We start from the raw sequence: 14,753 nt of genomic DNA on the forward strand, positions 1-14,753 counted from the left end.
AATTGATGGCAGATCATTGTTGCTTTCAGTGTTTTCATTTTTCATCACTCAGAGAATGTATACAGTTATTCATATGTGGCAAAAACTCCCCTCCCCCCAAAAAATCTTAACATTCTAAATGACTATTTGGTTTGATCTTGTTCACACTCCTTTTTTATTTGCCATTTGCAAATGTTTTTGTGAAGAAGTAGTTTTTCTTTGTAAAAAGGTTTGAAGAACTGCTGCAGACAAAAGTCTGTCAGGTAAGGTCACAGAAGCAATGAGACACAAACACCAAAATATAGCTAAACATGGATCCTTCAACTTTCCTTAATAATTTATACCTAAGTGGGCTCCACTTAGTAGGGTTCCTCCAGTATAAATCTCAACTGATATCAAAGACTCTTGATATAATATAAGTCTGAGGGTGGATGTGAAGGGCAAGCTGCCTCTACATCTGAAGGTCTGCCAAGGGATCTTAACTGGTTCCAGAGTCCTGATACAGGAAGCCTGCCCAACAGCCCTCACACTTGTCAGATATCCTTTAGCACCTCCAATGGCTATGCCCACATGTCCAGACATCCAGAGATGTATCTCTGATTCATATTCACTACTCATCATACCTTGTTATCTTTAAGCTAGGAGTTTCAAATAATGAAGAAGGAAAACAATATTATGTAACTTAAATGACCAATCTCACATTATAAATAACAAATTGTGGGCAGGGGCAGCAAAGAACAACATTGAATATTGTCCCTTCTGACTACCCTGCTTATACTTATGAATAACTAATATATTTACCAAAATCAGGACTGTTTTGAGAATGAAACTTGGGCACAAACATGGGATAGATCTGACTCATTTTACTGAATATAGAATGATGCTGAGGTAAAGCAGGTGCATATAGCAACTTTGGAGATTCTGCAGCGAGTTAGCTCCAATGTTGACTGCCATCGGGCAAACAGGTGCACTAGCACTTCATTCTTCAATATCCCAAGGGCACCTTCTTAAAAGAGAAATTTCATGCTCAGTCAAACTTTGGAAACATGATTTAAACATATGTCAGTTCTCCTATGTATTTGCAGCTTTTTTTCTTATTTCCCAAAATAGAGTTCAGATGGAGATAAATGAATTTAAACAGAAGTTTTCAATCTGTGGATCAGACCCGAAGACCAAATTTCCCAAGGATTTTTTTAAAACCTCAGCTGCACTTAGCCAGAAGAAATTATAATATGAGATATCTTAAAAACTGACTTATATTGACTGACATTTAAACATTTTATTTATTTGTAGCAGGTGAATTTTTAAAATTTCCTATTTATAACAAGAATTTGCTTCTTAGTTCCAAGAATGACCTTTCCTCCACCTCGTTGATTGTGGTAGGCAATGTCATCCCCTCAAAGAGTGTATCATAGGCAACTGACCAAAATAAAGATTCTAGGTCCTTTGTTTTGTGACATTTCAAGCTGAGGTATCTCTTCTCTCTTGAATTACCTGCCACAATCACTGCACTAAATTGTTTCCAAAAAGGTGATGCTGCACTGTAAGCACCTGCAAGAGATATGCAGAAATGTAATTTACATTACATCCGCCCCTAAGTGTGGGCAGTTGTTCTGGCACTAATTCTTTAAGTCAAACCACTAAGACTACTATAAAATCAAGCAAGGTCACAGAAATAAGTCTGGACTGAATATATTAAGAAGGTACCTTATTTTTAGGATATTGGCCTTTTAAGACCTGTGTGTATATTTGTGCAACTTCAATTTTGAGCATCACGTGGGTTGTTTATCCTATATTAACTGGTACATTTTTAGAAATGAGCACACAGAATCGTAGAATCACAGAACACTAGAACTGGAAGGGACCTCGAGAGGTCGAGTCCAGTCCCCTGCCCTCACGGCAGGACCCAGTACAGTCTAGACCATCACTGAAGAGATGTCTGTCTAACCTGCTCTTAAATATCTCCATAGATGGAGATTCCACAACCTCCCTAGACAATTTTATTCCAGTGTTTAACCACCCTGACAGTTAGGAAGTTTTTCTATGACCCCTAGATCCCTTTCTGAAATATTTCTAGACAGTCACCTCCCACTCTGTATGTGTGAAACTGATTGTTCCTTCCTAAATGGAGTACTTTGCATTTGTCCTTTTTAAACTCCATCCTATTTACCTCAGACCACTTCTCCAGTTTGTCCAGATCATTTTGAATTATGACCCTATCCTCCAAAGCAGTTGCAACCCCTCCCAGCTTGGTATCATCTGCAAACTTAATAAGTGTACTCTCTAAACCAATATCTAAATCGTTGATGAAGACATTGAACAGACTCGGTCCCAAAACAGACCCCTGCAGAACCACACCTGTTATGCCCTTCCAGTAAGTTTATGTACATTATGCCACCACCACATTTCATGCCCTGTCACATTGTAAAATCATTCACACTGTTTATTGAAAATAGGGATGTTAAGAAGCATGTAATTCGTTAATAATGTAGTCGACAAAAATTTTGTCAACTACATGATTAATCAATATGGGGTGGCATCACTATCACTCATTCCCAGCTCCTGCCTGGTCCGGCAACTACCTGCACGGTGGCTCTGCACTACAAGCACTTGTACTGCAAGGCCACAGCGGAGATCGATGCCAGATCTCAGCACTAAGAGCCAGTGCACAGACAGGCTGGCTCAGTCCCTGTTCGTGCTGGGACCCAGCATCAATCCTCAATGCGTCTATACACTATAAGCACTAAGAGCCAGCTTGGGGTTTGATGAGAGGTCCCGTTGCCAGCCAGGACTGATCCAGCCTGTCAGACAGACAGCTAAAATGTTTATTTGCGGAAAGGAGGGGAAGTATTGCACGTAGTCAATAATGTTAACCAATTAGCACCCGCTAATCGGTTAATCACTTAGTTGACTACACCATTACATCCCGAATTTATTTATTTATTTAAATATTTTTACTCCGCTTCTCTAATTAAAATATTCGAGGTAGCTTACAAAAATTTTAAACACAATACAAATATAAAAATTTAAAATATTAGAGCCCGAAGTTACATAATACCTGCTAAAAACATATTGAGAAGAGGAACATACAGACTCAACCATTAATGAAAGCATGAGTAAAAAGGGTGGCTTTAGCCTGATGCCGAAACAATGCTAGTGTTGGTGCCATGGGAATAGCCCGAAGATGAGAATTCCACAGCCTGGGAGCAAAACCTGAGAAGGCCCTGTTACGTTACGCGTAGATGTTAATCTTATCTCCACAAGTGAGGGAACACAAAGCAAAGCCTCCACAGCTGACCTCAATCCCCATTCATCAAGTATCCCTAGTCCATACTAGGGATGTAATAGTGTAGTCGATTAACCGATTGACCGATAAGCAACAGCTTATTGGTTAATACTAAAGACTACACACGTTCCCCGCTCCCCCCAATCAGTAAATTTTTTAGCAGGCTGGCCAGCAGCCCGGCTCAGTCCTAGCTCATGCTGGTCTGGGACCTACCCCTACTGCGGCTCTATATTTAAAGTGTATTAGGAGCTAGGCAGGCAGGCAGCCAGGCTCAGTTCCAGCTCACGCAGGATCCAAGAGCTCTGCCCCCACTGCTGGACAGGAGCTGCTGCCACCGCAGAGTGGGGGAACAGGCAGCTGGTCTGCAAGGGAATCTGGTTTTTAAACTGGCTCCTGTTACGGACCAGCTCCCGCCTGATACAGAGGCTGCAGCATGGAGTGGTAGGGGACTCCTCAGGAGTGGGGCCAGAGTGCACTGGCTGCCAGCCCCATCCCTGCAGACTGAAGAATCAATGAGCAACCAATAAGAATTCATAAGTTTAATCGACTATTCAATTAAGCTGTTAGTTTACTGGATAGACCTGTGTAGTTGAGAGGAGGCATTATCTATACTGATAGGAATTCTATCTCCTGGTGGCGGCAGAAGTTTGAGCTGTCTGGCACGGTGTTGAACACATGCAGGAGACACAGACGGAACAAGCAAGCAGCCAAAAGCAATGAAGCTCTATGTACGCTATCAAACACTGTCTGCAGGTATCATAGCTAATGAGGGAATGAAAATGTATCAGCACAAATGAAAAGAATCAGCATGAAAATGAAACACACTTACTGACACCTAACCACCAATAACTTCCTTGAAGGTGTCCCACTTAGTGGAATTGCCAATCCTAATAATCGGTAATCATTACCATTAAGTACTGTATCTTTAGGTACAAATTGGCTCTCTAGGAGCTGGCCAGCTAAGGGACATGTCTGGATTTACTCGTTAAATGCATCCCAATTAAAGGGAATGCATAGCATTAGATTTTGCACATATGATCTCAAAAGTTGGAAAGTTTTCTCAAACCTCTGACTTCACCTTGGATTTCACTTTCTTTACCGTTATATATAAAATGTGGAAGGCAGAAAAAAAAACAGACAGAAAAAAGCTGACAAACTTGTATCTGACATTCTAATTTTGCATTATGGGAAAGATTATGATGTTCCACATTTGTGTCCATGTCCTGCTTATAACACTTAAATTATGAACAAGCTGAATGAGCCAGTAGGGGAGCACAAGCTAAAGGAGAGAAATGGGAAATACTGATTTGTGCCATCAGACCGACATCAAACTGTGGCAGTCACGCATAATAAGCAACATATGATTCGATTTTGACTGCAATTTCATGGGTTCTCTCTCTAAGAGGGCTCATTGGTTTTGATTGTTTTTTTTTTTCAGGATAATTAGCCTTTTCTGTCTCTTCTTTTTGTTGTTATTTTGCACAACATTTTAGGGAAAAAAGTATTACTGATCTTAGTGAAGTCAGTGATATTGAAGCAAACCTTAACAAATATAATTCATTTAAGCTGATGGCAAATGTAACTATGATATGATGTCTTGCAACTCAAATCAACACTAAATTTAACTTGCATGCTCATTTTTATCCAAACAGTCTGAATCAAGATACTGAGACAAAACAGCTTTAATTGTTCAGCTCAGCTTGCATTCTCCATCAACGTCTAGTATCCTTTTCCCTTTCCCTCTCCCCATACAGTTCATAGCAATGGCAATTTTTCCAACAGGTTAGCTCAAGCTGTGCAGGCCACGTTAATGCTGACCTGGCTTGCCATACATTAACTCTTTGGAGAAGCCAGGGAGAGCACAAGAAGCTAGTGCTTTTGACCATGACTAGTCCCATTTTGCCATCTGACTGAACTTCCTTTTTTCCAAAATGCAGAAAAGATTTTAGCAAGTTAATTACCTAAGTACAAATTTTAAACCAACAAATGTTCATTTATCTCAATCTTATACATACTTCCCAAGGAACTCCTCTTTAACTTTAAATTCGTTCTAGAAATAACCCAGACTAGTAACTGGATGGAGTTGCAGACAAAGATAATATCTAATTTCACCTAGAAGAGCAACAGGTGTAATAGTACAATCTTATGCCTGAAATCTCAGCAAAGATCATACTAAAGTTCATCCACTCAAGGGATGAGACAGATACAGCTTCAAATCTCTGGAAAATGTTCTCTTCATCCAAATCGAAAGAACAATGTTCAAAGTATACACCAGGAGCCACATACAGAACACTAATTCCAAGACTCAGTCAGCACTGTAGCAAACCTCATATAAGAAAAAGGCAAAGGAAATGCATAAATACTCAATTAAAAGAGGAAAACAAGCAACAATTCACATCTGATTAGAAAACAATGCTTAATAAAAGTTTAAGAAGAGCTGGATTTACAAAGACCTAGAGACTTTTGTTTAATTGTTCACTAATTCTAAGAATATATTTCATTTTTCAGAAAAGGAACTTTTCTTTTGATGAAATACGGTTTTCCTTTTGCTAGAATTATACATGTCACAATATATACAGAGAGAGAGAGAGAGAGAGAGAGAGCACTTTATATATACCAAGGTAAATTTGAAGAGAGTTTTATTCTGTTACTGAAACTACTGGGCAGAAAGGGGTCTAACATGGGATGCAAAATTTCTGAAAGGATCCGATTTTAATTCCTAAAGTAATTAATGGATTTATTTGTTAATTCCCGGAAAATTCATCCTGAGCTAAAGGAATAAGTACTGTACTTTTGAGGAGGATACTGTATTTTTCATACATAAAGAGGCTGAGCCCTTGCTTTGAGTTTCAGTTCAGTTTTGGATCTGAAGTAACTACATAAGCCTCCATAATAATATAAACACTGCCAGCAAAACAGTTATATGGAAAGTTGCCTTTCAGACTTGAGAGAACACTGGAACTGGTTAGGAATTCCACTGAATCTGAGTGGAGAGACCAAGTGACAGTGATGGATTCAGGGAGAGCAGGGTGCACAATATTCTGCAACTAGGTCAACTCAAATTATAATCAACTCATCGGTCTCATTTGAGAATCCAGTGGACACATGCAAAATGAAGCCATCCAGAATACCTTCGAGAAGCAACCCAGCAGTGTTTGCATTGTGGGCTAAGCGGGGCTGAAAAGACTGCAGAGGAGAAGTTCTTAGTTTCTAGGAGTCAGTAGAACATGGTCTGCTTCAAGAATAAACACAGTCATTGATTAAGGGCTGGCCAAAAAGCACACTGAAGGCAATAGAAAGACAGGCATCTGTTTTCTGGGTGTTGGATTAAGGGTTAAAGCCCAGATTTTTAAAGATGTTCATTGTTGTTGTATCCAGTGTTTCAATAATGAATTGAGTTAAGCACCTAAAAGATTCATTTTCAAAAGAATCTTAGGTTCATAGGAGTCTAAATCCCATTAACTGACAATAGGGTTCTGGCTCCTAAAACATGGCATTCTTGGCAAAAACAAAATACAATCATACTACATGAAAAGACAAATGTGTGCGCATTTTGGATAACTTTACAAAAGGGAGGGGAAAGTAATATTATGACCCCTAATTTATGGATGAGCAAACTAAACCACACACAGGTTAAGTCAGTGGCAGAATGGGGACTAAGATTCAGATATCCTCATTCCCTCTCCATTGCTGATAAGAACACAGATGATATCACCCCTATGCTATCATAATATCACAATAGACTACAGGCAGTTCCCGGGTTACGTACAAGATAGGGACTGTAGGTTTGTTCTTAAGTTGAATTTGTAGGTAAGTCGGAACTGGCGTCCAGATTCAGCCGCTGCTGAAACTGACCAGAGGCTGACTACAGGAAGCCCGAGACAGAGTTGCTCTGCCCCAGGCTTCCTGGAATCAGCCGCTGATCAGTTTCAACAGCGTCTGAATCTGGACTTCCTGTAGTCAGCCGCTGGTCAGTTTCAGCAGCGGCTGACTTGGGGACGCCTGGGGCAGAGCAGTTGGGGTGCTGCCGGGTTGGTCCAGTAGCGCCGAGGAGCGGCACTGCGGGACCAACCTGGCAGCGCCCCAGTTGCTCTACCACAGGCGTCCACGAGAAAAGCCTGGTCTGCTGGGGGGGGGGGAGGGTGCACTAGCTGCGCCCTCCCCCCCCCAGCAGACCAGGGAGATGTGGGCGGCGGGACCGCCCAGACGCGCCGCGGTCCCGCCACCCGCATCCTCCGCGGCTTTGCTCCACGTCTCCCTGGTCTTCTGGGCCCCCCCGCAGCAGACCAGGGAGACACGGAGCCGCTTTTCTCGCCCCAGAGGACACGGGCACGTCTGGGCGGTCCCGCCGCCCGCATCCTCCGGGGTGAGAAAAGCCCCGTTCGTAAGTACGGATCCGACATAAGTTGGATCCACGTAACTCGGGGACTGCCTGTACATATTAAAGAGCTCAAAAATCTGAGTAGCCTCTGGATGAAGCTAATGTGTTCCATTATTTGGCTATGATGTTTAAAGTGACAAGCATTCCTGTTATTATATGATATGGGAGGCTCTCTCTACACTACCAGGTATTTCAAAATAAGTTATTTTGAAATAGTAACTCCTGAAATAATTATTTCAAAATAAGTGTATCCCTCTTCACAAGCAGGAGTTATTATTTTGAAATAACAAGCCCATTATTAACAGGCTTGGTAGTGTGGACACTCGTCTTGCTATTTTGAAATAAGGAGAGTTATTTTGAAATAACTCCCCAGTGCAGACATGCCTGGAGTGTGTCTGCAATGAAAGATTACTTTTAAGGAACTATATGATGAATATCTTCAAAATGAATCATGTTAAAAATGGCTCCCCAAAATCATTTGCAGTAGACTGACATTCCTTCTAGTTTGAAAGCGTTTTCTGCAGTGCGCTTTGCTATTCTGGAATTTCTGTTAGTACAGTATAGACTATTATTCAATCTTTCATCGGATGCCAGCCTCAATATTGTGTTGTGATTTTGTGATTTGGTGTAATAAACTATTATTTTATTTGCAACATAGTGTAACACAGAGAGATGCAACTTAGATGACTAACATGATACATTATTGAAGAGGCAAAATTAAAAGAGAATACTATTAGGAATGACATCCATCTAGATGATGGATGCTCTCAGGTTTCTTCTTTTTAAATCATGAATCTAGTTTTTCTATGTCTTGTACTTCCTGCTCAGAAGATTTTAACATGTTTGTATCTGGTAAGCTGGCAGCGCTTTCCATCATAATGAACATTGATATTTGGTCTGTCCTCATATCCTTCTTCTGTTTCTGATACAGAAAGGAGATAATGCACATGAGAAAGGACCAGCCTTTTAACTTTAGAGGTCAGTGATCACAGGAGTTAGCAATCCAGAAGAAACTGTCTGAAAAAATATCCCTTAGAGGAGGTTCCCCTACTGTGACAAAGGGAATCTTCAGATAGGAGCAATGGAAATTAATTCCTTCATTAGAAAAAATTCCACCCACAAAACACATCTATGATGGCAGGAAAATTAGGGGGTGACCCAGGAAGGAACGTTATCTACAGGACAAAGCTTGTGTTGGGCAACATTAACAGCTCTCTCCAAAGTCATCAGTTTCCCTTCTAGGTTAACTTTAAAAATACTACAGTATATCAGACCCTTATAACCAAGCCACAGTAAGTTTTCTTATTTATCCTGAATCCTTCTATTATATACCAATTAAGTGATGAATATCAAATAAATCAGAGCAAACCCAGTAAGCTACATACAACACTCTCACAATTTTCTTTGTTATATTCATTACATGCACATGATATCCAGGTACTGAGAAAAGTGTGATAATGTTCCGAATTTTCAGAAGTTGATAACACATTTCGTAATAATGAATAATAGTCCCAGCCTTTACATTCAGTGTTAAATATGTGGTATAATAGCTCAAGAAATCTCATTCTCTATGTACATTCAGAAGGTTTAGGAACTTTTTCCTGTGGGATAAAAACAGATAGAAGGACCATACACAAATAAAAATGATAATAACAAAGTTTTGAAACAGAGAGAGTACTATATGAAACTGTGTTAGCCTTGCTTTTATTTAAGTCTTCATTACGATATCCAAGAGGGAGTACATTGCGTGACAGTGAAATGGTAAATTGGAAGGAATTGCAAACACCAGCAAAGACAGAGAATAATAATAAGAAACCAGGACAGCAAAATAACAACATGTGATTCAACTTGGGGGAAAAAAATAAAGCTAACTTTTCTAGGAGAAAATAATGTGAAATGTATTCAGTGACAAGGAGGAACCTAGAAAGGAGTAATGCAGAAAGAGATATTTAGATTTTATATTTATCACAATAAAGTCAGACTACTTCACAAACATTGATAACTACATGTTTGGAATATCCTAATGAGATAGGGAAGTAATACTGTTCCCATTTTACTGATAGGGAACCTAGGCACAAAGGTCCTAATTTAGGAAAACATTAAAACATTTTAAGCACATAAGAAGTCCTTTTGATTTAACACGACTGCTCGCATGCTTAAAGATAGGCACATGCTTAAGTATATTTCTGAATCAAGGCCAAAGAGGATTGCATGATTGTTCAAGACCATACAGGAAATCTCTGGTAGAGTCAAAAATTATACCAAGAACTCTTGAGTCCTACTTCAGGGCCTTAACCACAAGCACCTATCCGTAAACCTATTGGATAATCCCAAAGAAGCTACACAAGCCACTAACACATTCAAAGGTAAAGAGAATAAAATGAAACACTAGGAAATGCACATGTCTGAACAATCCACTATTAACAGGGAGATGGTCGAGATCGATGACCTAGTACATCCTTTCTTCCTCCAAGTTTTATTATTCTATATTTCTTAAAATGTTGAAACAAAGAAAACAGTGCTTTGTAACATACTTGTGATGGTGTCCACCAGCTTGAAAAAGGTGAGGCAAGCAAAACAAAGTGTATGGTCTACTGACATGCCTCTGAATACACAAAGTATGCTTCAAGGTATGTCCTTGGCATCTGTGTACTGGGTACCCTTATGTTCAATAAACAATCCCAGAACAGAGTGAAGAGACTGTTACTCTATCCTACTTCATTACTCTGAAAATCATAAAAAATATTCAAGTGGGTTTAAAAACATATAAACAATTGTATATTTTAAAATGCTAAAATTTAACCACCATCTGTTAGCCTTTGAGCTAGTTTTCATTAAAGCCATCACCTCTTCATGAGTCACTACAGGGAGCTCTCATTAACATGAGCTATGATTAATGAAGATGTTGCCAATTGCAATTATTACACTCTAAGAATACTCTGGCAATATCACATAGCCTAACTACCTGCTCTAGCTTCTCAGTTGCTTCATTAAAATTACTGTTTCAATTTAGATCTGACTATATTACAAAACTCTAGCATCCTTAAAGGGTCTGCATTTGTTCAGGAGGAAAGACCGGGCAAAATGCACAAGTTCTAGAAAGAGCTATGACAGTCACTGCAAAGAAGACAGTGATCTACTGACATAGTGAAACAGGAAACTTTATATTATCCATCAATAAATCCACCCCTGAAATATTATTATAATTCAATAAAATAATCATTGCCATCATTATCTTGTTATATGATGCTTGCTGCCATCACATTGTTCACCCTGTGGTGTGTTCCATCGCTTCCTCCACCCTCTCTCTCTCTCTCCCTCCCTCTCCCTCTCCCTCTCTCTTGTCTTTCTACTCCTGGGAAGGCACTGTGAACAACTCAGAGTTTGTATCTAGAGCACAATAGAGCCTCATTTTTCTTTCGCCCGTAGGTCCTACTATAATAAACAAGATTAAGATATGGGGTTCAGATGCTGTATGAAACTTCTACTTAATTCTTATATTACTTCTACTTCTACTTAATTCTTATATATAACCGGTTCCCTCATCTCTAACGTTTTCACGCAAATAAAACATAACTTGAATTGCCAGTCTTAATTCAAAGTCAGGTGTAAAGAGTATATATCAAGGGCCAGATTGTGCTCTGAATTATAATAGTTTGAATCCACAACAAACCCAATTCTTAACAGTTTATACTGAAACTCTATTGGGGAGCAAAGGAAGGCTTTCTAAGATCTTCCCTATCTCTCCCTACCCATTTCACACATTAAGGAAGGAAACAGCAACTCAGCAAAAATTAAGTATATATTAGAATGCATTTTCCAGGCTCTTCTTGACACACAGTTTCACAAATGACTGTGCACTGTTATGTGAGAGGATGAAAATATGTTACAGTCAGGACAACAAAGACATTACATAGAAAACAGAATATTAATGATAGGACGGAGAGGTAATCATACTTTCTCTGGCTACATGAAAAAACAGGTAATGTAGGGCTTGGTGTTTGAATCCTCTGATGGAGCAAAAACCATTATTTCTGACTCCCACTGTCCTGCACATCCATAGCCCTCTCCCCAAGCCAATAGAAAAGCTACATAAAGCTTCGGCCTGAAATTAAAAAATAAAAGTAAAAACAAACAATAAAACCATTTCTCATGAACTCTTCCCTATGGAAATAGTCTGCCTTATCTTATCTTGTGGATTGCCCAGAATGTGTGGTCTAACAGCAACCAACCCTGCCTGAAGCCTCTAAAAATCAATTAAATAATTTTAAAAACTATACAATCAGAATGATGGCTGTTGGGTGTATCTCTTAGGGAGCCAGAACCTCTTAAAGGGACACCCAAAAATATGTTAGGGAATAAAGGCCTCTGTAAAAGGGGAAAGCAGGACATGGCGCCTATGAACACACAAAAAACAAGAGCACCTTTATTTAATTTAAATACATTTTGTTATTGTTGGGACCTAATATTTGCCTACTGGCCAAGGCTGAATACAGGGAAACTATGAAAAACTAAGTGAACTAGTAACTACACTTACCATTTTTTTGTCCTTTATGCAGTTTTGCTCTGAGGCTCTCTAAAAAGAAATCTATAGCAAGTAAGCTAAATTCAGATGTTCATTCCCCGTTACTATAAATATATAATAAACCCCTTAAAATAGTATTAATACCACAAAGAAAATTCACCTAGGTAAGTACAGAGTTGTTCGCTATCGGAGGGACTTCATGCCACCGTTGGGTTTTACTTTGGCCTTGATGCTTCAAAATACTTTACCTGTGTGTGTAACTACTGATGTTAAAATGGTATATAATTTCAGCTCTTGTTCTGAGGCCCATTTGACAGAAGGTCAAATACCACAAGCCAAATGCTTAGTGAAATTGAAGTTACTGAACACAATCATGCACTCCTGGTCTTAATACCCTGGCACCTAACCCACCATCGGCATCTCTCAAAATTCCCTTTACTGTATAATTCCTATCTTTCTTATATTTTATCTTTTAGGGGCCTGCAGGGGGCATGATACAAGAAGTCCTCCCCTCATCACTTACCCAAGCACTGCTGGAAGAAGGGGCAGTCCTGGCTCTCCATCAGCCAAAGAACAGTTCCAGGTTTTACAGCAATACTAACCTCCCATAAAAGAGGTAGGCAGAAAGTAACACTATCCCTGTGCAGCAGCACTGGGCAACCTGTGGCACAGGGACTGCAAGGAGGTATTCCATCAGGGTAATCTGATTGTGGGTCACAAGACATTTTTCTGAGGCTGACCATCAGCAGACACTGCCCCCAGCAGCTCTCAGGAGCTGCAATTCACCATTCATGGCCAATGGGAGCTATGGGGGCAATTCCTGCAGGCGAAGGAGCCACGGGCATGTTCAGTCTGCCACTTCCCTCAGCTCCCATTGTCCAACAACAGCAAACTGCAGCCATTGGGAGCTGTGCAGAGCAGTGCCTCTGGATGGTCAGCCTCAGCAAAATTTCTGGTGGCCCACAATCAGATTATCTTGATGGGATACATGTAGCATGAGCCCCAGGTTGCCCACCACTTCTCTGCAGTGTGTGCGCTTCCCTGAACTCTTCCTGGAGGCACAGTGCAGTACTAAAGCACAATGCCTCTTGCTTCTCCCTGTTGCAGGCTTTAATGCAGAGGAATAGGACACAACTGAGAATGTAATGACTCCAGACTGAGAGTCAGGACCCCAAAATGGGTTGCAACCTCATTTTAAGAGAGTTGCCAGGACCACCATTAAACTTGTTGGAACCCAAGACTTGGGCTGTAGTCCTTCTCCCCCAGTTGAGGTGGTGGGGCTCAGACTCTGCCTTTTCTCTCCTGTCCCCAGGGTCATATACTAACTTTGTTATCAGAAGGGGGTCATGGTGCAATGAAGTGTGAGAACCCCTGCTCTAGACACATCAGTGACAATGTCAAGAAAAGTAATCCCCCAGTCTCTTCAATCCATTTCTCATAGTTTTCTATTTACTCTTGGTTTCTCTCTCAGTTAACTCACTACCGGTGAAAGTTCAGTTTTGCAGTTAGTTCCTTAATTTAAAAGGGGGCATTCTCAAAAGAATGGTAAAGTATATATGAAGTTTTACTATTCTGACACACATATATAAAGTTTTAAATCCAGTTTATTTCCACCAATGTTGCTCTTTGTTTACATTCTGCATTTTGTTTACCTTGTTTAAAAATGAGGCTAGCTTGTTTCATGCTTTGAGTCTAATGTCCAAATACAATGTTGGATTTTTGAGACTACAGTGGAATATTTAAATGAATTCCACTACTGCAACTTATTTATATTTCAAAATTATCATGTAAACATTTCTTATCATATTACATAATGTTTTATCATATTTTTTCCTGTCTAAATTTTGAGGTAAAATATTTGAGTGTTTCTTTTAATGTTTTAGGCAGAATGTGTGTTAGAAATTATGATGCAACTTGCTCTCCATGCTATTAGAATTAAGTTTAAAGAAGGACTTTCACATTAGTACAATCATCAGGACAGAGACATCTTTACACAACAAGCCGTTTATTTTAAAAGGCGCTTTCTGCATATTCCTTGTTATCATTAGAAATGTGTGTGTCTGAATGGCAGTTTCTCCTTTTCATAGTGTACTTTGTGTTTTTAATGGAAGCTACAGAGAATTCAAAGTCCTACATTTGTGATGTTACATGGCATGGAACTGAACACACCATCAAAAGCCACACAATTATGAATCACGTGGGAGGACAGATGGGGCGTTAGAGAGCTATTCATCTATGTAGCTCCCCTCTCATCACTGTTGATTCCTAGCAACTTCCAGGCACTGAAGAATGGAAACAATAACTATTTTTCTCCTTCTTCTCAGTTTCAGGAAAAATATCTTGCTGTGGCTATGTCTAGACTGCAGACCTTTTTCTGCTATTTTGGGGGGGGAGGTTTGGAAGAGGCTTTTCTGAAATTTGTTCATCTACAAATAGCCAAATTTTGGGAAAACCTCCTCTTTTGGAACATCCCTTATTTCTCATACAATGAGGAATACAGGGATGCCAAAAGAACATGTCTGCTTTTTTGGAAACTATTCCAAAAAAGCGGACACGTTCCTTGGACACAGCAGAGCTTTTCG

The 14,753-nt window shown here is 39.8% G+C and overlaps 1 protein-coding gene and 1 long non-coding RNA gene across 5 annotated transcripts in view; one reads left to right on the plus strand and one right to left on the minus strand.

Moving 5' to 3' along the window:
- Positions 1–14,560, plus strand: part of LOC142827941 (uncharacterized) — a 90,630-nt gene extending 76,070 nt beyond the window's left edge. The window contains exon 3 of the long non-coding RNA XR_012902751.2: positions 12,648–14,560. This is a non-coding gene — a long non-coding RNA (uncharacterized LOC142827941). The remainder of the gene's footprint in view (positions 1–12,647) is intronic.
- The window catches only part of PRKN (parkin RBR E3 ubiquitin protein ligase), a 1,204,231-nt gene that overhangs the window by 686,258 nt on the left and 503,220 nt on the right, over positions 1–14,753 (minus strand). The gene's annotated exons all lie outside the window — the stretch shown is intronic.

Source organism: Pelodiscus sinensis, chromosome 3 (genome assembly GCF_052426305.1).
Source record: "Pelodiscus sinensis isolate ZL-2025 chromosome 3, ASM5242630v1, whole genome shotgun sequence".
Taxonomy (NCBI): domain Eukaryota; kingdom Metazoa; phylum Chordata; order Testudines; family Trionychidae; genus Pelodiscus; species Pelodiscus sinensis.